Raw genomic sequence first — 23389 nt, 5'->3', positions numbered from 1 at the left:
GTTTGTTACCTCTGTGTTCATTAAAGTCCTACCAGGGCCGGCTTGCTAGAACAGCGTCTCAGCTGAGACTGAGTGAAAGAAAGCAGTGCACAGGGTGGGGCGCGCGACTGCCTTGAGACGCGGCTTGGGTCCCGCTCAGCTCGAGCGCTGGCTTTTGCATTGCTTTCTTTCCCAAAGTCTCAGCTGAGACGCTGTTTCTAGCAAGTCGGACCAGAAATCTGGGCCGGCTTGTTAGAAGTAGTGACTCAGTTGAGACTGCTCAAAGAAATCGCTGCCAACGCTCGGGCGCGCCAGCGTCTGAGATTCTGTTTAAGCTCGAGCGCTAGCCTTGGCAGCGCTTTCTTCGAGCAGTCTCAATTAAGACTATGCTTTGAGCAAGCCGGCCCACAACTCCACCGCGGGCAATTGGCGACGTGCACGACCGAAAGCGTCGCTGTGGCCGGCCTTCCACGATTGGCCCAAAAGCTGACTATGACGTCGGAAAGGGTATACCATCCACGGAAATAAGAGGAATGAAAGAACTTTAATTTCGACGGTGTTGGCAGTGTTTCTTTGAGAGCGCAATGATTTCAGGCTTCCACCATGCCCAGTACAAACACCAATGAACTTGTTGTTCGGAAGGTAATGACGTCACAAGGGGGAACCATAGGAGGGCGCCACCAAAACATCTCGCCGCTAATCGCCGTCCGTGCCCCGGCCGCTGCCTCGCGGTGGCCGAAAGGTATGTGACGGTGCCGAACGCGGACGTCTTCGTTATTTGCGACATGGGCGCCGTATACGTATAATTTTGCCCGGCCTGTGTCGCGTGTTATTTCTGCGTCGGAAAAGTCAGTCGGTGAGGCGTTAGTGGGCTTGTCAAGTCATAGTGACAAGTTTGAGCAGCGGCCATTTCGAACGGCGGATGGGGAAGCGGTGGGGAGGGGTGTGGGGGAAGTCGCTGGGAGGTGTTGGGTTGCTCCAAAAATGCGAGTTTATCTTCCCCTCGTCGATTTGAAGCGGGTCCCACGGAGCGGAATTTCGAATCCTTATCGGATTTCGGAAAGCGCTCCGTATCTACAAGTGAAATTCATCTTAAGGGTTTATTCTGTGTGGTCCTCGCTTGGTAGGAGGCGGGTGCAGGAGAGCTAGAGATCGCTAGCAGTGACGTCGGAGTGCATCCGTGCGAATGCCGTCGAGGGCGCTCGTGGCTCCGGGCTCTCGAGGGCGCAATTCAAAGGAACGGCATCATCCCTTTGAATTTCGTTAGTGGACTCATTGTCGGACGAAGGTTCTGAAGAATATGAGTAGCAACGCTCGTGCACTTCCAGTTTTATTGCGTACAAGGCAATTAAATAAATGTGCCGTGTTTTCTCGTCTTGCTTGGCCAAATTTGTTACCAAGGTAAGGTTGCAATTTCTTGCCATAAAAACTTTTTTTCGCTTTTTGCAATTTGTAAATTAGGGGGTCGACCTATATTCCACTTCAACCAATGGTCCAGTTTATACGGTATCACAGCCACGTGACATCTGCCACGTCTCTCCTCTTCTATATTTCCTCTTCCTCCCCAGACCAGTCTCGGTTTTGGTTTCGAGCAGTTGCGTTTTTTTACTTCATTAAAAATATATGTGACGCTGTAGAAAAACATTGATTGGGTATTCTTCTGACACTATTATGAATCGGCTGGGAAAAAAAATTGGGGGGGGGGGGGTGTCAGTGTCTTTTTAAATTTATTTTGCGGGCGAGCTGTTTGTGAGTGTGAAGAAGTGCCGCCAGGTGATCCAGTCGAGCCTGCCCCATCATCGACCGTACAAAGATTTTGAGTCGCCATAGAGAAGTAAATGACCTCTTTGAGCTGTATGACGTGACTGGTATGGCCAACGCAATTTTGACTAACTTCGCCATCTCCGGCAAAATATCTGCATTACGTCGTGGAATGTCTGTAGGGGTACAGAGTTGCGCTGCTTTACAATATCTATCAGCATGTCTCTGTGTAGCAACGGGCGTCCTGGTTCTAGATCGCCCAGGTAGAATTTCGTGACCTACGTGAGATCTTGATTTCCTATGGCAAACTGCTCGATGTGTGCCATATGTTGCCACACGCCAGGCGGATACCTGTTCCTCAGTGGCAAGAGCACGGTGTCGAGCACTTCGATGAACCGCCGGCGGCACATGTCCATCGCCGATGGAAATATGCGAGTAGTAGAACCTTGCTCATAACGTCGTGGGGTCTTGCTTTGCCTGACAACTGTAACAGAGGGATGGTCAACGCCCACCTTGTCAGCCTCTTCCAATTCTTTCTCTCAAAAGCGCCCCCGTAGTCGGCGCCTATTGCTTTTGGGCATCGATTTTTTTTTTTTTTTTTTTTCAGTGCCAGAGACTGCGGTACAAAAAGCAAAACTTTTAGACGGAGGAAAAGACACAGAAAGATGAATGTTTCAAACTCAGCTACTTTCTTTGCTTCCACGAGTCGTCATACACCCAGAAATCTAAGGTCGCCTACAGCCATCATTGAACTTCCACAAAGAAACCTACAGTAACAACAAAAGAAAAAGTTATCAGAAATCGAACACACCCTTGTATCCCGAACATGGGTCACTTAAAAGATTCATACAAATTACCTTTTATTCCTTCTCTCTTTGTCCCCCACCTTCAAATTGAACATCGAATCCAACCTTCACGGAGAAGGACTTGTAGTTTCCAAGGCTGACCTTCCAAAAGCCCTACCCACTTCTTCACTTGCTCATCTTGCGGACAAGAACATCGAGAAGTAACTGTTGTTAAGTTCGAGCAAGGGAGTTTATTACATTGAAACGTGTGAGATTGTTGTAAAACGCTCGTGCAATGGGGGGCAACAGTGCATTGACCGCGGCTTTAGGGGTGAACGGAGTATAAAAGCTCCTTCTGTGAAAACCCTCGTCGACAGGACGACGTGTTTTCTGGTCTAGCAAAGTATGAAGTACTCACAGTATTTTATTACAAGCTTATAAACGCTGTAAAAAAAGTATGTTTGTTGCGCGAATTGGTGACTCAATACAAAGCTCCCTTTTTGCTTTCGCGAATGGATCACGAAGGCATTTAGAAGACATTCAAACAAAATATCAATCAGGGGCTCACCTTCAGAACTGAGAAAATTGAAGGTACGTAGAATATATATTATAATTTTGCCTTCTTAAGGACCTAACGTGATCTCAACGTAGCATAAAATCTACAACTTAAAAATAAACTACTCATGGTATGACTCAGGGTCACATTCCACGGCAGTTATCTTGAGCTCTCGCAGAGATTACATGACACGTAACATAAGCTGTCAAGATACGGCAAGTGTTACTTCTGTTTGCGACACACGCATTTGTGAGGACATTCTAGACAAAATATCGTGTTTCACTGCGTCTCGACGAATTAGAAAACTGGAGCAGTCAAAAGAGTCTAACTGCATGCCGCAAAAACCTCAGCTTTAACCCGCCAGCATAAAAATTGGAATCCACTCAACATTCATTGCTTCATACGTTTAATAAATAACGATTATTAATATTAACGTAATGACACTCCCCCCTCTCCCCACCCCCTCCCCCTTTTCCCGCTCTCCCCTTGCCATCCGTAACTACCCCCTCCTTCCCCCTTTCCAGAGAAAAGAAAAAGGACAGTCATGTGTTTATCTCCACCAGGGGTCTCCAAACACTTCGGAACAATATTAAAAAAGTTAATTACGCAAAAATGATTAACAACTTAATTATCTTGGACTTTAATAATTTTCCTAAATGGGTCTCTGGCCCAGGACCAAAACGCCGCAAGCCTTTTTTCCTTGCGATGAGTAGTTTTCGCAGATGCGATTTGGCCTGCGTTTTCTGAAACACCCTGTATATGTATATATATATATATAACGTAACCAACACAATATATTGTGTTGGTTACGTTAATGCTTTGGCCCAGATTTGTGCCTATCTTAAATACTCTACTCAAAATATTTCAAATACGTTTGGTAGTATTTCGGTATCTTGCAAATACATTTCGCCTAGAGTATCTGCTACTTTATCTTGATTAGATTTCTCACTACCTTCTACTCACTATCTCAAATCGATTCTCAACCTTCGAACATATTTGTTTGCTGGAACAATCTACGGAACTAGGAATCGTCAGACTCCAAGGCAAAGCTGAACCGATTGCTTAATTGAAGGCAAGCGACCAAACACAGGAGAGGAAACAAGGCCCGAGAAAAACGCAGTCTCGGAACGCCAACAAAAGACTAACTGAATAGCCCCAATTACGCCAGCCTTTATGAGTCCTCCTGTCTATTTCTTTTTTTTAATAGCACGTTATGCTGGGAGCTAGCAAAGTGCTGGTGGTGTCATCGGAAATTTACACCTTTTCTTTCAAGCCAGAGTGGTTCGTCAGCGGAAGATTGTGACGCTACGCTGGGTATGGTCATAGTAGACCATTCTCGGGAATCGCCGGTTCAGGGGGTTCTGGTATGAAAATGCGCGAGCACGTTTTCAAGTGAGCGCGAAAGCTCTTTCGCCCCCCCCCCCCCCCCCCCCCCAAAAAAAAAAAGCTAGATCCTGCTGACGTTATTGAGCTGCACCGATATAAATCGGGCTTCCCCAAAGCCCCTTGTGTGCCTATTGGGAATTAACTTTGGCTCCCAAGCTAGTTCAAAAGCGTTTCTTTTATCTCCTTCCGATTGCGCAGATTGCATCGCTCTCAGAATCCTGCAGCCCAGTTTTCCGCCAGGTAGAGTCAGGGATTAAAAGAGGTTTCGTGGACACTTTGTTGGATTACTCGTGCTTCCGTCTTGACCCTCCTAATATATATATATATATATATATATATATATATATATATATATTTTTTTTTTTTTTTTTTTTTTTTTTTTTTTTTTACAGTATGAAGGCACACGCGCTCCTCTCACCCTTGGCTTGGGAGACAAAATACTCGCTCTTAATTGTTGATCAGCGAAAGAGGCTGCTCTCCTCTAGCCGATGTTTCCCCTGTGCGTGCACGTTTGTCATTCACTCGCGTATACCCATCGTCAAGTCTGGCTGCCTGATCAACTCCTAGTTCGTTTGTTAGGAATAAATACAATGCCGGACTACGGGTCAAGTCGGCCGAATCGCCGCAAGGCATATTACGAACTTCTTGCGGAATTAGTCATGACACGAGCCTGCCGCCAAACTAAAGCACGCCAGTTACCATGCCTACAAGGGGAGTCCCCCTTGCTCCTCAGATATTTCGATACTGATTATGTTCTGTATTCATAATCATGTAAAGGCGCGATGTAACGGTTTTAGTACTTTGCGAAAATGCCACTTAGGACGAATCCCTGATGATGCAGAAAAAAAAATAAAAGAACAAAAACTAGCAGCGTTCATCCGCTCCACTCGCAGTCAGAACAAGCGGCCACGTGATCTGGAGCCAATTATATGCCGCCAATGTTGATCACAAGGCGCGCTGAATTCCACATTGTTATGGTTCGGCTATTGTCGTTATTACAGCGATTGGGAACGGACCCCAACCCGAATTCTTGTCGAGCTATTGCTTATCACGAGTCCAAATCGAGTGCTCACGCAATGTTCGAGCCCAATCTATGAACCGCACTCAGATATTCTCACTGGGGGATACTGGGACCCCCAGCTGCGTCTTCAAATTTCGCGGAGATTGAAAGAAAACGCTCGCTCTTATCCTTGAAACTACGCCGCAACGGAGGAGTTTCTTGGTCAGTGGCGTTGCGTGCAAGTATACCGGGGTCGCACTAGTGCCAGTAAGCTCATTAAAAGTGGAAAAAAAACATCCCAAGCAAATATCGTCACACGATACCGTTAATGTGAACTTTGATTACCGCAGCTAAGTCGCTTTCTGAAAGTCATAAAGATGACAGCAGAATGTCATTTTCAGCGAAGTCGTCACAAGTAGAACAACCTTTATTTATTTTATTTTTATATTACCAGCTGGGCAACCTACTTGCTGAGCATCTTCGAATGTATTTCAATTACTTTTTCAAAGTATTTCTACTTTACGCAAGATATTTCGTAGTAAAAGTAACTTAAATACTATTCTAAATATTTGACTAAAAACTCCGAGACTGGGACGAGCAGGGACGGACAAACACAAAGACTCACACTTGAGACTTTGTGTTTGTCCGTCCCTGCTCTTCGCAGTCCCGGTGGTTTTAGTCAAATGTTTAACCATGACTAGCTCGTTTGCGCCGTAACCTTTTGTTCAGTTACACTAAATACATTTTCCAATGGGTATTAAGTATCTTAAATACATTTGTCGAGTACTTAGCAGAACACTGCAGTGCAGTTTACCTGAACCACACTGTGCCAGCTCATATCACTGCTCTTTTACGTTGTCGAACATTGCAGCAAGAGCTTCAATGTAGCCTCCCAACTCGCGGGCGTTCGCACGTCATAGCGGAACGAACATTCTGTACCGACCATTTTCTGCAGTTATACATACAGGTACGCGAGCTCAGCCTCCATAAGATGACTCGTTCATTCGCACAAGCGCTCTAGCAACGAAGAAGGAAAACAAATCCGCATTCTAAATTCACAACGCCGCATAGAGCTCCTGAGATGGAATACGGCCAGGTCGCGTATCAACAGCATCACCCAAGCGAAATGGAAGCAAGAAAAATGCTACGGCAGACGCCAGCAGAATGATAAAGAGCAAAAGTAACACCGCGAGCGCGGCCAAAAGCAGCTGAGCCAGCTGAGCCAGCAGCCACTCAGGCGGTCGTCGAATGCAGCGAGTCCCATATCGTCTCTCTGGAGCTGGCCCAGTGCGCGGGTGCTCGGCGCGCGGAAGCCGCGGTGTTTGTGGCGGCGTCCGCCAGGGGCGCGACCTATACCGGCGTCGCGAGCGTCGCGCTGTGCCGGGGCCAATGGACGGCGAGGGTGGAAATTTCCGATGGTTCGTCTGCTCTTCGCCTAAAGAAAGGCGCGCTCTTCCGAGGGAGAAAGATTTTTCCACCTCAGCCGGCGGCAACGTGCTGAAATAACGGTCAAGCTCGGATTTTTTTTTCCACCGAGCAAGTTCGTCCGTTCAATTTTTGTATCGGGGAAAAAAATATATCAAAGAAACCCATCGGGAAGAAAACGTAGAGAACGGACTGCGACAGTATCAAGTGTGTGTTTCTTTCTCACCCTGAGGATTCCTCGTTAGAGAAGGCGTCTTGCGAGGAAACAACAGACTGGGATCTCGTGCAAGACGCCTGTCATTTTGAGTTCCTTCATCCGTGACTGACAGACAGATTCATCTCCATCACGCTGAGGTAAGAAGACCCATTTCGTGGTTTGAACCTGTCGTACGCTCATTTCTATATATTTTGATTCGTTTTTTCGCGATAGTTTATTTTGTATCTTTATTCGTTTGGAGTCAAGAAAGGCCGTGCTAATTGGCGGCTTCCCGTAACAACATCCGTTAACGGTCTACTCCAGTTACTCCGTCTGAACGCGAGGAGAAATGTACCGGCGCCTTTCGTGCGCTGCGGCGTTTGTGATGCATCGCGTTTGGAGGGCAAGGTCAGGTTTCGTGTTTCTTCTTTTTTTTTTTTTTTCCTTCTTGCGTCGAGCGTTAGGTTGAAAGAACACCTGGGTGCTGTTTCTTACATTGATACTGTATTTTTGTTACATGTAACACTTTTGTTTGGAGCGTGTTATAGAAAAAAAAATATTAATCGAAAGATGTCTGATACCATTTGACAGTGGGAACAATTGATCAGCTGAAGAGAGATTTCAAAGTTTTAACAAAGGAAAACAAAAAAAGTCCCTACTTTTGGTACGCACTTAACTCGTTTTTACCTCAAGAACCGTAAAAGAAGAAGAAAAAAAGTCCGGCTCCTTGCTTTTATCTGAAGAATTAATATATATATATATATATATATATATATATATATATATATATATATATATATATATATTAACAAGTACGCGCTTCGAACGCCAAAAGCATCCTCAGACAATCAAATCTAGTGAGAAATACTTCGCACGGCGTATGAACCATTCGCAAAACTTATTTTTATTCAAAAAAGAGTATAGTTACTTTGTATATTGAAGCGTACAACATGTGTAACATTCTTGTATGGGCCATAATGTGTGAGCCTACACATATAGCACGTTCCAATACGTGCCTACATTCTGTAACGTACACAACAAGCGTTCCAGTATGTGCCTACATATTGAAACGTACAAAAAAAATGTTTTAGCATGTGCCTACGTATTGGGAACGTACACATATAGTACGTTCCTAGATGTTCCGAGATATTTTAGAGCTTGGGTGCTCGTTTGCGTGCGTGCATGCTTTCTTATATAATAGACGATCACTAAACAACATACCCGTTCCGCTGCAGCATTTCGGTTGTTCAAAGTTTACCGAGTACCTCCTCTATCTTCATCGGTTTTTGTGGGTAAGAAATAAGTTGTTGCCTTCCGTTTGTTGTTGTTGTAGTTTTTTTTTTTTTTTTTTTCAGCTTTAGGAGTTTTATAAGTGTTTGGATGGTCTCACTTTAGGTGCCTAAACCCAACGCCGATCCGGTGCATTTTGTTATAGCATTTTCTTTCTCTTGCTTCCAGCACTCTTCTAAAAGTAGTACATGCCTGACAGCAGCTCTCGTGTATTTAGCGGTTTCGCCGACGACGATCCTGCCGCGGTCGCCACAAAAAAAGACATACGGATAAAGAAACAGGTCTCTTCGTGACTTACGAAATGCTGTTGGAAGTTCCCAGACTAAATCCCGGGTTACTTCGATTAATTTCGTATTGCAGCTTTCGTAAAGAAATATGCGGCCCCTCAGCGGTCTTAATTAAAAATATTCTCCGTTTGTCTTTTTTTACTCTTTGTTTTAATTTTTTTTTATCGGTATATGAAAACAAGCTTGAAAAATGAAACAATTTTCACAGCATCGATGCACTAGACGGCTAGAAAAGGTGTTCGATTCAGAATTCTGAGCACGTGAACGTCTTAGTGGTGGCGCAGTGCGGTGTGTTTTCCTTTAAAGGCATAAACACGTTTGGGCGTATGGTGATTAACTTCTGTAAATGAAAGTGATTCGCTTTCCGAATCATACAGCTGAAAGAAAAACCCGCTAATGTTAGTTAAAATTTTAAAAAAGAATAAAATTCGGACAAACACGGTGTGCCATTGAAATGTGAGGCTTTCCCAGGTCTTAAATCCGGCAATGTTAGTATATTCCACGGTATCCAAATAGTTCACGAACCTGCGGGAACCGTTTGAAAGACTACGCAATATGTTCCCTTGGTTTATAACGAGATAGCAATGGCCCCGGGGGTTGAGTGAGGGGATCGGTGGCCGAGAGTGTTAGCGCCTCGTAGCTCGGCGCATGTAGCGCTAAAGCTCGCGCTGCGAACAAAGGAATTCGGGGTTCAATCCCGGCCTCTGCACATTTAGACTGGATAAGCGTCGAACCGGCGTGCGGTCGTGTATCACTACTCCGTGAAGCAGGTTAATGACCCCAGGTTACCAGTGACGTTCTGCACTGGGTATACATCTCTCATCGACAACTGAGGCACCAGACGCGTATTGCGGCTGCCTAACTTCCCGTTGTTATGCGTACACACAGCACAATTTTAACGGCTCCAGTTCCGGTGCACAGATGGCGACGTTTATGTTCCAGAAGCAGGGTTGCAAACAAAATATATTTCCTGCGTTTGCGAAACCAGTGTTTGCATCTCGTTCGCTTAATCAGAGGAGGCGTATCGAAGAGCAGAGCACTACGAATTCTACATACTAAAGAATATTTAGTTAAATACTAAAATTAAAAAAAAAATATATATATATATATGTGTGTGTGTTTGTGGGGGCCGGGGGTGGGGGGTGTATTCTGTACACCTTTTTAAGGGACAAAAACGACACGGCTAGGAATTGACATGATGTGAAGATATATGTGCAACTCTTAGAGGATAATTTAAATTGAAGGAAACCGTATACTGTTTTTCGTTGTGCTTTAGCGCACACAGTATTTCACTCTTTTGAAATAAAAAAAAATACAATTTTTCTCCCTCTGCTTTTCGTCGATTTAAAGGTTTCTCTACTAGCTGCAGAACTAAAAATAAACTGCTAGAAATAGGGGTACTCGGATGTTCTTTGTAAGCAAGAGTGCTTCATGCTTCAGCTTCGCCAACTGGTTCAGAAACAGCCGGTTTGGAAACGAGCAGTAAAACAAAAAATTTAGATAATTCGAAAAAAAAAAAATTGGTTGTTGTAGTCAACTAAAAACCAGTGTTTTTTTAGCGCCAGTAACCGAAATTGGTGGATCATTTTCGCAGACCCATTGAGGCCGCAGGGCTCGGAGCGTTCTTCACTCCGAAAACGCTGGTCCCCTACAGCGGCTACAATAATATCGATACTAAATACTATATGGCCATCGACAGCTAAAGAGGCGACGGGCGTGGCGAGTCCCGAGCATCTCATTATCGCTCCATAGCCAATCAGACTGCAGCATGAGCCAATAAGAAGGCCGAACAACCAATCACGAAGCCAGGAGCGTGATAATACTCACAGGCCCCGCCCCACGTTTCTTAAGCAGTCAGCGATTGCGGCCCCCTCATCGGTGTGGCGACGGAATCTCGCTGTAGCAGTGTTGTTTGCCTGAGCAGTGCAGGCTGAGTCTGATGCGCTAAACACAACTCACGTCGCAGTTACGTTTTTTTTTTTTTTTTTTTTTCTCTCTCTTTTTTTTTTTTTTTTTGGACGATGAGAATTTTTGTGCGAAGACGTGTCACAGGAGAAATTCGTCGCGTTTCGGAGGCGGTGATCGTTCTTGACGGTGTGCCAGCAGAATCGAGACCAGTTTATTTTTGTTGGCGCACCCGGAAACGACGCGGGATGAGATGCCGGCAGGTCACCCCAAATCCTCGAGGGTTTCCCTTTTGTTTTCCCCAATAAGTTTTTGATTGATTTTACCTATTTCAAAGCTCCACTGTAATCAAATGTAACGAATAAAACGTTTTTGCACAAAAACTTGTTTTTTGGCGGGGCTGCGAGTTGGTGGGACCACCCAGACAGCGTTAAAAGTGCCTGCTTATATCATCGCCGAACCAATCATAAACAGGAAAAGGCCTAGTGACTCGCGCTTTTGACGCTGCTTGGTGGGTACCATTACTTCGTAGCGTTCGCTGCGTACGGAGTTCGGCTAAATTGTAGGTGTACATCTTTTGTGCGGTCTCGGTGTATTGGCCTAACCTCCATTCCTGTTTATTCTTGAAACACGAGTGCAATGTACCCTTTTCAAAAGTGTGCCCCCTATTATAGTAGCTGCAGCGCCACTAATCCGAATCCGCCATGGCTTGATGACGTACTCTGAGCAGGGATTGGACACGAGGGCTGCGTCAGTGCTCGACGAGGACTCGGGTCCAATCACACGCTTCGTGCCCAAGAAATGGCGGCCTCCAATGTTGCTCGACGAAGTTTTCAAAAGGTCTTTTGCTATTCCTCCCGGTTTCAATATAAACGGGAGTTGTGCCTGCATCACCTCTCGTTATATATATATATGAACGATTTAGAAGAAAAAAATGTTGCCGCTTTGCCGTACTACGGAGAGAGGGGAAACATTTATTGTAAAACAAAACCTCGTCCGGTGTTTGAGGAGTACATCTACCACTCTTTCCCAGGCACGTTGAGAACGTGATGTATCAAGAGTGGCAGTAGGTCGGGTCGGTGTTCTTTTGGTGGAGGGAGCCAGCTCTAGCTTGGGAAGGGTTGTTGTAAAGTGACGAACACGAGTGGTAGCGTGGCAAAGGATAGCGCAGGATGCGATGCGTGTTGGTGTGGAGGAATTGTACACCTGCGGAGACTGGATGGCGCGAATGGTAGCTGGTTCCCATCTTCTGCGGAGGGAATGTGAGTGCGACTTTCTCTGAGCCCGTTGGAGTGTGAGACGCAGTAAATGGAGCGCGCGGAAAACAGAGCAATTAAAACGCGGCAGCGCCGAGTAAAACTCTAACGCCAGCTAGTAAAAAGAAAAAGAAAAAAAATTAAGCACTTGTACATACTTTAAGCCGTTGCCACCGTTACGGCAAGGCGAGCGACGGAGCGTCTGCTTTTCTTTTTTTCTGCTTTTCTGCCGCTCTCTCTCGCGCTCGTTCTTTGCGAAAGCCAGGAGCGCGCTCGTTTCACAAAGCAGGGCGCCGCTATACGCCTAATCACGTGGTGTTTTTCCCCCGCCGGGAGTAACGCAGATGCAGTCGAAAAGGACGTTCGTTTGGCACTGGTGTCCAATCAGTGAGAAGACGAGCACCGGGTCGGCGTTCGGGTGGCAGGTCATCTTATAGACTTCCGTCCCACGGGTCGTTTTCAGCGCGATTATGTACATTGGTCATCGACAACTTAAGAAACAAAGGGCGTGGCGAATCCCAGGCATCTGTACGTCATAATCGATCCGGAGCCAATATTAAGCCAATCAATCAATATATTTTACATCAAGAATTAATGTAAACTGCAAAGTTAAAACGTAAAAAAAAAAAAAAAAAAACAGTATGGCTTGGCAAGGCTTCTACAGCCTTACAATTTGGTACACGGCAACAGCAAAAAAAGAGGTGAAAAAAAAAGCAAGAACAGCAAGAAAGAAACTCATGCACGCGCTGCGTTTCTTAAACTGTCGTTGTTGACATGTGGTACGGCGTAACTGAGAAGTCGCAAGATTAATATTCAACGAGCGATAGCGCGAATCGGAGCGAACGTGAAACCTCTGAGATCGTGTGCGCGACGATCGTCCTTCACACGTGCGTATGATATGCTCAGCCGATTCCGTGAACTTGACCCGGTGAAAAAGCTCCGTCTTATACGGACGGGAACGGGAATTCCTCGCTCCCACTAGAATTTGTCGGAATCGTCCGAAATCTGGGGCAAGGTTCGTACTTTCACATGACTGAGCGAGGATTTTGTTCTTCCATAGAGAACCGGCTGGTAAGAACGGCATTTCTCCTCTTCGCGCGACAAACCCTTATGAGTATCATCGCTGTCCTTTGGTGTGATGCGCAATTACTCATGCGTGCTCGTGTAATTTCTGCGTACTTGTTAAGCCAGGGTCACACTGCTCATACGTCATACAAAAGACCGTCTGCATACATATTCGAACGCGGGTCAGCGCGAGATCCGTGCTTCGAATGCCGCATAGCAATGAGTTGAAGGAGAAAACTTGGGCACGCGGCATTCGAACCACGGATATTGCGTTGACTCGTGTTTGCAGATTGTTTTTCGTATGATATATGATCAGTGTGACCCCGGATTTATGATACGTCATGCATCCTCGGTGTAAATTTTGCTGAAAAAAAATGTATGTCTAATACAGAGTTTAGGCGTTTTTTACTCATTTTTGTAAGATTCTTAGTGAGGCACATGCTGTGATATGAAACAGTAATTCGGATCGTGACACGCCTGCCATTTGGTGGCAGGAAGGAGCCACGGCAGTCGCTTTGGTAAATTTTGCTCGGAAACACTCATTAAAATATGAGAGGAACAGACGTCAATCTAAATTATTTATAGTTTTTTTTTTTTTTTTTGTCGATGATACTGAAAGGAAGAAAACTAGAGCAGTATGAGCCCGTCTGACAGTCTTCTGACTGTGACCTGATTTTTTGATGCAAATCTCGTACATTACGGGCCCTGACGCAGCGGTACAAGACACTAGTTGCACAGTTTTGATCGTGTAGAATGAAAGGAGTACATCTGACTTTTGCCTCTCCGCGTGGTGTCACACTGCGGATGTTATTACAGCTGGTCTATGATTCTTCGCGGTTACAATAACAGGTAAATGGTCAGCTAGAACGAGAGGGACAAACACAGACAGGGAGAGACAGAGACATACACACCGCTGACTATCAACTAAGACTTTATCTTTCTTCTTCTTCACTGTGACCCACAAATTCACACCTAAAGTAATGCCAATGAATGACCCTAAATCCTTACAGTACACTAATAAATGAAAATACAGATTAAATAATATTAAATTAAAATTTAAACTAATTAATTACATTAAATTATTAATTAAATATTAATTTTGGTACAACCCACAGACCACCGCCGAAACATGTCCCTCCTAGTCCCTTTCACGGCGCCGTGCCACACTGCAAAAACTGCCTTTCTTTCTTGCTGACCGTGATGGAGGGCATGCTCACGCAGTCGTCGCCGGTTTGCTCAATGGCCAGGGCCTCGAGGATCTCGCGCGCGAAAGCATTCCTGTGTCTGTTCATAATGGAGACGCTACTAAATTGTGGCCTGCACCCGCACGTGCGGCAATGGGCAGCAAGGTGCCCTGCTCCCGTGCCTTGCACCGACGCCGCGTGCTCCCTGACTCTGTCGTTAACGCAGCGTCCCGTCTGCCCAATGTAGCAGCTCCCACATGACATAGGAATCTTGTATACCACACCGGTCTGGCACATGGTGTACTTATTCCTGTGTGCAGTATTGCAGGTTGGCTGGCGGTTCGTGGCCCGATTTACTTGGCGGCACATAGAGTTCCCTCTGTTCGGTGCCGAGCACACCACGCTGACGTTTTGTCGTGCAGCGATCTTCTTGAGCCGGTGGGTGACACCGTGGATGTAGGGGACTACTGCGAAGTTCGCTCGTGAAGTCTGTCTGTCTCGCTCGGTACTGGGTGATCCTCTTGAAAATTTCCTGCAAATTGCCTCACATACGGCTCCAAGGAGGACACCTGGGTACCCGGAGTCACGAAGCCGGGCCATCTGCTTCTGAAAGCTGGCGTCAGCTTGATGGTTGCATGACTTGCGCAGCGCTGACACGAGTGCCGTGTTGGCAACACTCCGTTTTACGGTTTTCGAATGGCAGGATGCAAACGGAAGAAAACCTTTACTGGAACGAGGTTCGTACCTCCAGCATACATGTCCATCCTTAAACTCAAGTGCGAGGTCCAGGAACTTAATAGACTTGCCCACGGGTAGTTCATGAGTGAAGAGCAGGTCGGGGCAACATTCGTGGAATGTTTTCATGATCGTGCTCCTGCATCCGTTTTCTTCACTTTCGATGTCTGTGCTGCACAGGATCAAGAAGTCGTCCACGTACCTGAAGATGGCTTTTACTCTAGCATCGTTCAGTGTGGATTGTATGTGCCTACCACACGCCGCCAAGAACAGATCGCATAGATGTGGTGCCACTCTAGACCCAATGCATATCCCACTTCTTTGGACGTAGTCTAGACCTTCATGCGAGATCACGGTCGCCGTTAAATATACCCCGAGCAGTTCCAAGAAGGCGTCTATGCTGATCCCTGCTGCGGTTTGAAAAGGCGTTACGCCGTGTTCCTCGATGGTCTCTCGTAGAATTGGCATGAGGCTAGTGTGAGGAATAGAATAGTACATATCCTGGATGTCGATGGAAAATCCAGATACTACCTGGGATCCATGTACTTGAAGATAGGCAATGAGCTCTTCTGAGTTGGAAATTCTGTACGGGTCATCGCAATGCACCTGGGACAGGTGCTTTGCAAGATACGTTGACACATGAGCTTGCCAGGTTTTCCTCTCGGAGACGATGGCACGAAACGGTGCCCCCACCTTATGTGTTTTGGCCGAGAAGAAAACGTCAAGGTGACCGCCCTTCGTAGCCTTCACTTTGGTGCCTAGGCTGGGTAGATTGTGATCTTCAAGCAGCCGCTTAACGGCAAGCTTCGCTTTTTGGCTTCGTTTCCCATCAACCTGGACGAAGTTCTTTGCTACCGCAGCATTGGCCTTCTCTCCGTAGGTCCCAGCATCAAGCACTACGAAACCTCCTTCCTTATCTGAGACACAAAGCCGAAGATCTTTGCTTCGTAGTTCTTGTACCGCGCTGCCAAAGCCCAAGCCTGGACGTGCCGAGCACCTTTGGCTTGCGAAGCACTCAATGCCTTCCGTGATGATTTGTGATTTCTGTTCTTCGTGAGCTCGGGACGCAATGGTGCGAACAAGGGCAACCTTGTCTACCGCCTCTAGCTGCGGTGGTGTAGCATACTTCGGTCCTTGTTCGAGAATGGATGTTGTCGCTTCTGAGAGATGGACGTGACCAAAGGTCTGGAGTGGCCATCTTTTGGCGTGTTCTTCTTTCCTCAGTGCGAGATGTTGCTTCAGGGCAGGAAGAAACCAGGATTTCCACAGGCTCTCTGTGGAATACCGTGCCATCGCCAGTTGGTTTCTGAAGACTTGGTGAGTGGGGCACTTAGCACGCAGGAAGTCAGTGAGAAGGCGTTGTTGGCGCCACGTTTCTGACCGGAGTATCTTTGTTACCCGCATGGCGTGTCCTTGCGACGGTGCAACAGCCCCGAAAAACTGCCGAACATCGTCGAGAATTATCTTCTTCGCGACGCTGCGTGAAAGCATCCTCGCCCGGCAGGTTGTGGTGGCGATCAAAAGGCCCAGAGTCCGTGGGTCAAGTGAATCAAAACATACAAAAGGGGAGCTCAAATAACTAGAAAGGAACTGAATAACAGGCTGAAGTTGAGCTAGTTGGTACATAATTTAGGTAAATGGTCAGCTAGAACGAGAGGGACAAACACAGACAGGGAGAGACAGAGACATACACACCGCTGACTATCAACTAAGACTTTATCTTTCTTCTTCTTCACTGTGACCCACAAATTCACACCTAAAGTAATGCCAATGAATGACCCTAAATCCTTACAGTACACTAATAAATGAAAATACAGATTAAATAATATTAAATTAAAATTTAAACTAATTAATTACATTAAATTATTAATTAAATATTAATTTTGGTACAACCCACAGACCACCGCCGAAACATGTCCCTCCTAGTCCCTTTCACGGCGCCGTGCCACACTGCAAAAACTGCCTTTCTTTCTTGCTGACCGTGATGGAGGGCATGCTCACGCAGTCGTCGCCGGTTTGCTCAATGGCCAGGGCCTCGAGGATCTCGCGCGCGAAAGCATTCCTGTGTCTGTTCATAATGGAGACGCTACTAAATTGTGGCCTGCACCCGCACGTGCGGCAATGGGCAGCAAGGTGCCCTGCTCCCGTGCCTTGCACCGACGCCGCGTGCTCCCTGACTCTGTCGTTAACGCAGCGTCCCGTCTGCCCAATGTAGCAGCTCCCACATGACATAGGAATCTTGTATACCACACCGGTCTGGCACATGGTGTACTTATTCCTGTGTGCAGTATTGCAGGTTGGCTGGCGGTTCGTGGCCCGATTTACTTGGCGGCACATAGAGTTCCCTCTGTTCGGTGCCGAGCACACCACGCTGACGTTTTGTCGTGCAGCGATCTTCTTGAGCCGGTGGGTGACACCGTGGATGTAGGGGACTACTGCGAAGTTCGCTCGTGAAGTCTGTCTGTCTCGCTCGGTACTGGGTGATCCTCTTGAAAATTTCCTGCAAATTGCCTCACATACGGCTCCAAGGAGGACACCTGGGTACCCGGAGTCACGAAGCCGGGCCATCTGCTTCTGAAAGCTGGCGTCAGCTTGATGGTTGCATGACTTGCGCAGCGCTGACACGAGTGCCGTGTTGGCAACACTCCGTTTTACGGTTTTCGAATGGCAGGATGCAAACGGAAGAAAACCTTTACTGGAACGAGGTTCGTACCTCCAGCATACATGTCCATCCTTAAACTCAAGTGCGAGGTCCAGGAACTTAATAGACTTGCCCACGGGTAGTTCATGAGTGAAGAGCAGGTCGGGGCAACATTCGTGGAATGTTTTCATGATCGTGCTCCTGCATCCGTTTTCTTCACTTTCGATGTCTGTGCTGCACAGGATCAAGAAGTCGTCCACGTACCTGAAGATGGCTTTTACTCTAGCATCGTTCAGTGTGGATTGTATGTGCCTACCACACGCCGCCAAGAACAGATCGCATAGATGTGGTGCCACTCTAGACCCAATGCATATCCCACTTCTTTGGACGTAGTCTAGACCTTCATGCGAGATCACGGTCGCCGTTAAATATACCCCGAGCAGTTCCAAGAAGGCGTCTATGCTGATCCCTGCTGCGGTTTGAAAAGGCGTTACGCCGTGTTCCTCGATGGTCTCTCGTAGAATTGGCATGAGGCTAGTGTGAGGAATAGAATAGTACATATCCTGGATGTCGATGGAAAATCCAGATACTACCTGGGATCCATGTACTTGAAGATAGGCAATGAGCTCTTCTGAGTTGGAAATTCTGTACGGGTCATCGCAATGCACCTGGGACAGGTGCTTTGCAAGATACGTTGACACATGAGCTTGCCAGGTTTTCCTCTCGGAGACGATGGCACGAAACGGTGCCCCCACCTTATGTGTTTTGGCCGAGAAGAAAACGTCAAGGTGACCGCCCTTCGTAGCCTTCACTTTGGTGCCTAGGCTGGGTAGATTGTGATCTTCAAGCAGCCGCTTAACGGCAAGCTTCGCTTTTTGGCTTCGTTTCCCATCAACCTGGACGAAGTTCTTTGCTACCGCAGCATTGGCCTTCTCTCCGTAGGTCCCAGCATCAAGCACTACGAAACCTCCTTCCTTATCTGAGACACAAAGCCGAAGATCTTTGCTTCGTAGTTCTTGTACCGCGCTGCCAAAGCCCAAGCCTGGACGTGCCGAGCACCTTTGGCTTGCGAAGCACTCAATGCCTTCCGTGATGATTTGTGATTTCTGTTCTTCGTGAGCTCGGGACGCAATGGTGCGAACAAGGGCAACCTTGTCTACCGCCTCTAGCTGCGGTGGTGCAGCATACAGACAGACTTCACGAGCGAACTTCGCAGTAGTCCCCTACATCCACGGTGTCACCCACCGGCTCAAGAAGATCGCTGCACGACAAAACGTCAGCGTGGTGTGCTCGGCACCGAACAGAGGGAACTCTATGTGCCGCCAAGTAAATCGGGCCACGAACCGCCAGCCAACCTGCAATACTGCACACAGGAATAAGTACACCATGTGCCAGACCGGTGTGGTATACAAGATTCCTATGTCATGTGGGAGCTGCTACATTGGGCAGACGGGACGCTGCGTTAACGACAGAGTCAGGGAGCACGCGGCGTCGGTGCAAGGCACGGGAGCAGGGCACCTTGCTGCCCATTGCCGCACGTGCGGGTGCAGGCCACAATTTAGTAGCGTCTCCATTATGAACAGACACAGGAATGCTTTCGCGCGCGAGATCCTCGAGGCCCTGGCCATTGAGCAAACCGGCGACGACTGCGTGAGCATGCCCTCCATCACGGTCAGCAAGAAAGAAAGGCAGTTTTTGCAGTGTGGCACGGCGCCGTGAAAGGGACTAGGAGGGACATGTTTCGGCGGTGGTCTGTGGGTTGTACCAAAATTAATATTTAATTAATAATTTAATGTAATTAATTAGTTTAAATTTTAATTTAATATTATTTAATCTGTATTTTCATTTATTAGTGTACTGTAAGGATTTAGGGTCATTCATTGGCATTACTTTAGGTGTGAATTTGTGGGTCACAGTGAAGAAGAAGAAAGATAAAGTCTTAGTTGATAGTCAGCGGTGTGTATGTCTCTGTCTCTCCCTGTCTGTGTTTGTCCCTCTCGTTCTAGCTGACCATTTACCTAAATTATGTACCAACTAGCTCAACTTCAGCCTGTTATACAATAACAGATTCGTTCAACGCCAAGTTAACAGGTATGTAAAAACAGTAAGTTGAGCCTTTGTATACGGCACACAAATAAAAACCTATATTGACACTATGTACAGTACTGGTCAAACGTAACGCCACTACGTTACCCAAATATTGATCTACTGGGGCCCACTCCAATCTATTTTGGCCACTGAAGCAGCTGGGATGCCTTTCTCAGGCTCGGTTGTGACTTAGGAGTCCAAGCTTCACCACGCAGTTTGACCGTGGTATGGCCACGAAGAGCACATAACGTGCCAAAAAAACGGACCATCTCACTGCAGCGTGAAGTTTGGTAATCGCTGTATGTTCGTTTAAAGAAACAGGCTTTATTTCCTTTTCAACATAGTTGCCTGAGGACTGTAAGCGCTTATCGGGACGTGCGAGTTATTTCTTCCCGTACAGAAAGACTCACGTTCAGTCTTACGCAACCAATTTCAGGCCGCAGTTTTCACAAGAAATTGTCGAAACAATTCAAGTGGGAGGTGTAGTAATTTTCGCCGTACAACCCAGAGATATCTACGTGCGAGTGCAACTTGTTCGGTAAAGTGAAAAACGAGCTTAGGGGACTATGATTTTAAATTTATGAGGCTGCCTGAAACAACTGAGGCTCTGATCCGGTTGCACAAAACTAGAAAGGTAGTACATTTTTATTAGCGGGTATAGGGAAGTCGTTCACATCAAATGGATGACGGCATCGTACCGGCGTGTCGACGTGTACTACTACCGCATGACGTGCATACTACGTTAAAAAAAGAAAACAGAAGAGCGGTTGTGCAACAGTGGCTAGATCCCTCATCTACAGTGTGAACAAGTGGCTCCCTAGTATGGCAGAACAACCTTATGCTGTCTATAAACATGCCTCTCATTTGATTTTCTTCTGACTTCGTAGAGAGAGCCTGTTTGCATGAAACAAGTAAAGGTGTCGTGTTTCAGCTTTTTCTTTGTTGCTCGCTTCATTGCTTCATTCCTGAATCGTCCTGTACGCGTGCGCACGTGCTTGTAACGCATGCATGCAATTGTACGCTAGTAATCCCTGTATTGGCGACACGTGGGCGACCGAAAACGTCACATGTGATCGGCCTTCTACGATTGGTCGAACGCTCACTATTACGTCTTTAGTAGTATGAGCTCTGCTCTCATCGACGGAAAGAGCAATATCAGAATTTCAACTTTGACGGTGTGGATTTAGGAACGTGATGATCAGGCTTCCACCACACTTTTTACGCACCATCGAACTTGTCACTCGCAACTAATAATCTTGGTCGTGACGTCAGTCATAGGACCCATATGAGGGCGCCACCGAAACATCTTGTTGCCAATAGATGTTGCCCCTATACTCCGTTCACCCTTAAACTGAGACTAGAAGCTCCGCCTTCAGCGCGAGCTCGTTTGCTTTCGCAGTGTTTTGGTTGCGCGTGCCTGAGCTTTCACACTCGTGTTAGCAAGGGCCGAAAGCTCGAGCAGAAGGCGGAGCTTTCACTCTCAGCTTAAGGATGAACGGAGTATAATAATAATAAGAAGAAGAAGAAGCAGAAGAATAAGAAGAAGCAGAATAATGTATGTTTCCATCAAACAAATAATGGAGGGAGACCGAGGAAAAAAGCTGCATCGTGCAGCTTGACAAGTCCCCGTCCCCAGACCGATATAACCAGCCAGCTTGACAACGCCACCGCTGCCGCAATGCATCGAGGGATCTTTAGTATTTTCGCACGTGCGACAAGCTCGCTGGAGCTTTGCGCGTGTAGAGCACGAAAAGGCACGAGCCCTCGCATTCACGGCCGTCTGCCTCCTGTGAACTAAAGCTATGACCTCCGTGCAATGCAATTTGCCTGACATATCGCGCCATGACAAGCGGCCAGCTTTTGAAACGATGGCCAGTCCGTTCCGTCGAGGTTCCGCCATTTGCAACGCTGTAAACCTGCGTTCTGCCTACAGATGTGTGTAGTTTTCGAGTAGTGTTTAGTGGCAACGGTTAAAAAGAAGTCTCCCGGCAATGGCGAAAATAATCGCCCGAAAAAAAGGAAGACGCACCGGTTCTGCTGCGCCAAGGACTGCCATAACAACGATGGCACCCCGACCTTGAGCCTGTTCCGGTTTCCTTCCCAACTTTGGTACAAGGAACAGCGGCAGAAGTTGATTGCGGGATCATGCTTGCAGTCGCCGAGGGCGCCGTAGCGATAGTCGCACACGCTGTCAGTAATTTTTCGGGATAGAGGATTGAACTGCATAAAAGAAGTAAATCATTCATCGTCTTAAGGCAATTAATATTCACTGGACGCCCTATTTGAGGGGACTGCTCACAGCGCATGCTCAGGATGAGTTCTTATTTATGGTCTCCCAAAGAAGACACTCTTGATGGTGCGCAATATGTGTGTTGGAAGCGCTGTGTACTCTGTTTCACGTATGTTGTACCGCAGAGAAGGCTAGAAGCGCGAGCTCATAGCGTTGGGAGCTGCTCTTAACGCACGAGAGCTTGTGCCGCCGATATGTGCCCCACATCAAGGATCTCGCGCTTGTAGCCTTTCCTGCGGTACGTCCAGGCACGTATCCAGGGGGGAGGCCCATGGGGCCCGCCCCCCACCCCCCCCCCCCCCCGAAATGTTCTATTTTGCTGGGGCCCCCTCTCCCCCCTCTCCCTCATACAACATTTTGTCATGGGCGGCCCCCCCCCCCCCCCCCCCCGAAACAAAATTCTGGCTACGTGCCTGGGTACATCATAAGGTGAAACAGAGTATAGAGCTTGCCGTCAACACGTGCTCAGCAGCAGCGAGCTCAACTATGGCCGGCAGACAATACCACCTATTTTCAGCTGATGATTTCACGCGTACGACAGTGATGTCGTACGCGTAAAAAATTGGTCAACGTGCAGGCGAAACTTTTTTCTGTTTCTTCTAACATATATCAGTTCCCTTCCCAATCTCAGGGCGTAAACGTCATGGTTGTACACGTGTTTCCCTTGTTGGGAGCGAGCGACACTTCGCCGAAACATCCGTCCCGTACTTTTCAATCGTCGCATATGAGTGTTTGCTTTCTAAAAACCTTTGCCCCTTTCTTAAAGATTCCTCTCGAGAATAAGAGTGGATATCATTAAGTGGTTTAAAACCGCAATATAGCACGATCTGAGGCATCCCATCTAACGTGCACCACTACCACCGCTGCTCCGCAGAGACTACCAATCGTTTCGTATCGGCGCTGACAGAGGGCGCTGACTGTCGCTCGACTCTGGCGCCCCCTAACTACCTGCTTAGAGCGAGTAGTAGCGTCACACATGTGCCGAACGCTAGTGAGATTGGTCTATTCTACTCGCACTCAAATCTAAAAGTTTTTTTTTTTTTTTTGTGTTTATGTTATTTTTGTCTTGAGCTCCAACACCCAGCCGCAAGCTCTCTAAATAAAAAATAAATAAAGTTCCGTCGTCATACATGGCAAGCTTGATGCGAGAGAAGAACAACCACAAAAAACAGGAGTCTCGATTTGGAGTGGTACGTTATCTCGCGATAGGCACGTGACGCCAACACGCGGAAACACCCGACCGTTGCAACACGGCACTCCACGTGCGCTGGGACCAACGGCGATATTCGTTTGGGGACGTCGTTCGTTGGTATTTGTTTCCAGACACGTGCTATCAATTAACCAATCGGGAGGCTCGATAGACTCGTGACGAATTGATTACGTCAACCTTATCGGTCTTCACGCTATCTAAAACGAAAGCAAAGAGTGTCTTTGTCGCGTCGAAGGGTTCTGGACCTCCTTGAAGATGTTCTTCGTAAACATCCGCACGGGTTGCATGAGTCAATGGCTCGACTAGACAGGCCAGACGCGTCGCCGCCTCAATGAAAGATAGAGGTTACA

General features: G+C 47.1%; 1 protein-coding gene across 2 annotated transcripts in view; it reads left to right on the top strand.

The window, feature by feature from the left end:
* The first annotated feature begins 6672 nt into the window (after positions 1 to 6672).
* LOC8037835 (sodium- and chloride-dependent GABA transporter 1) overlaps positions 6673 to 23389 on the top strand; it is a 59261-nt gene continuing 42544 nt past the window's right edge. Inside the window, exon 1 of one of the 2 annotated variants that reach the window (XM_029992221.4) lies at positions 6673 to 7246. The gene's annotated coding sequence lies outside the window, so the exon portion shown is untranslated. The remainder of the gene's footprint in view (positions 7247 to 23389) is intronic. The other variant, XM_029992213.4, reaches the window with a different exon arrangement.

The sequence above is a fragment of the Ixodes scapularis genome, unplaced genomic scaffold, assembly GCF_016920785.2.
Source record: "Ixodes scapularis isolate PalLabHiFi unplaced genomic scaffold, ASM1692078v2 PGA_scaffold2__306_contigs__length_199485367, whole genome shotgun sequence".
NCBI classification, from domain to species: Eukaryota; Metazoa; Arthropoda; class Arachnida; order Ixodida; family Ixodidae; genus Ixodes; species Ixodes scapularis.
This window is presented reverse-complemented; position numbering and strand designations above follow the sequence as displayed.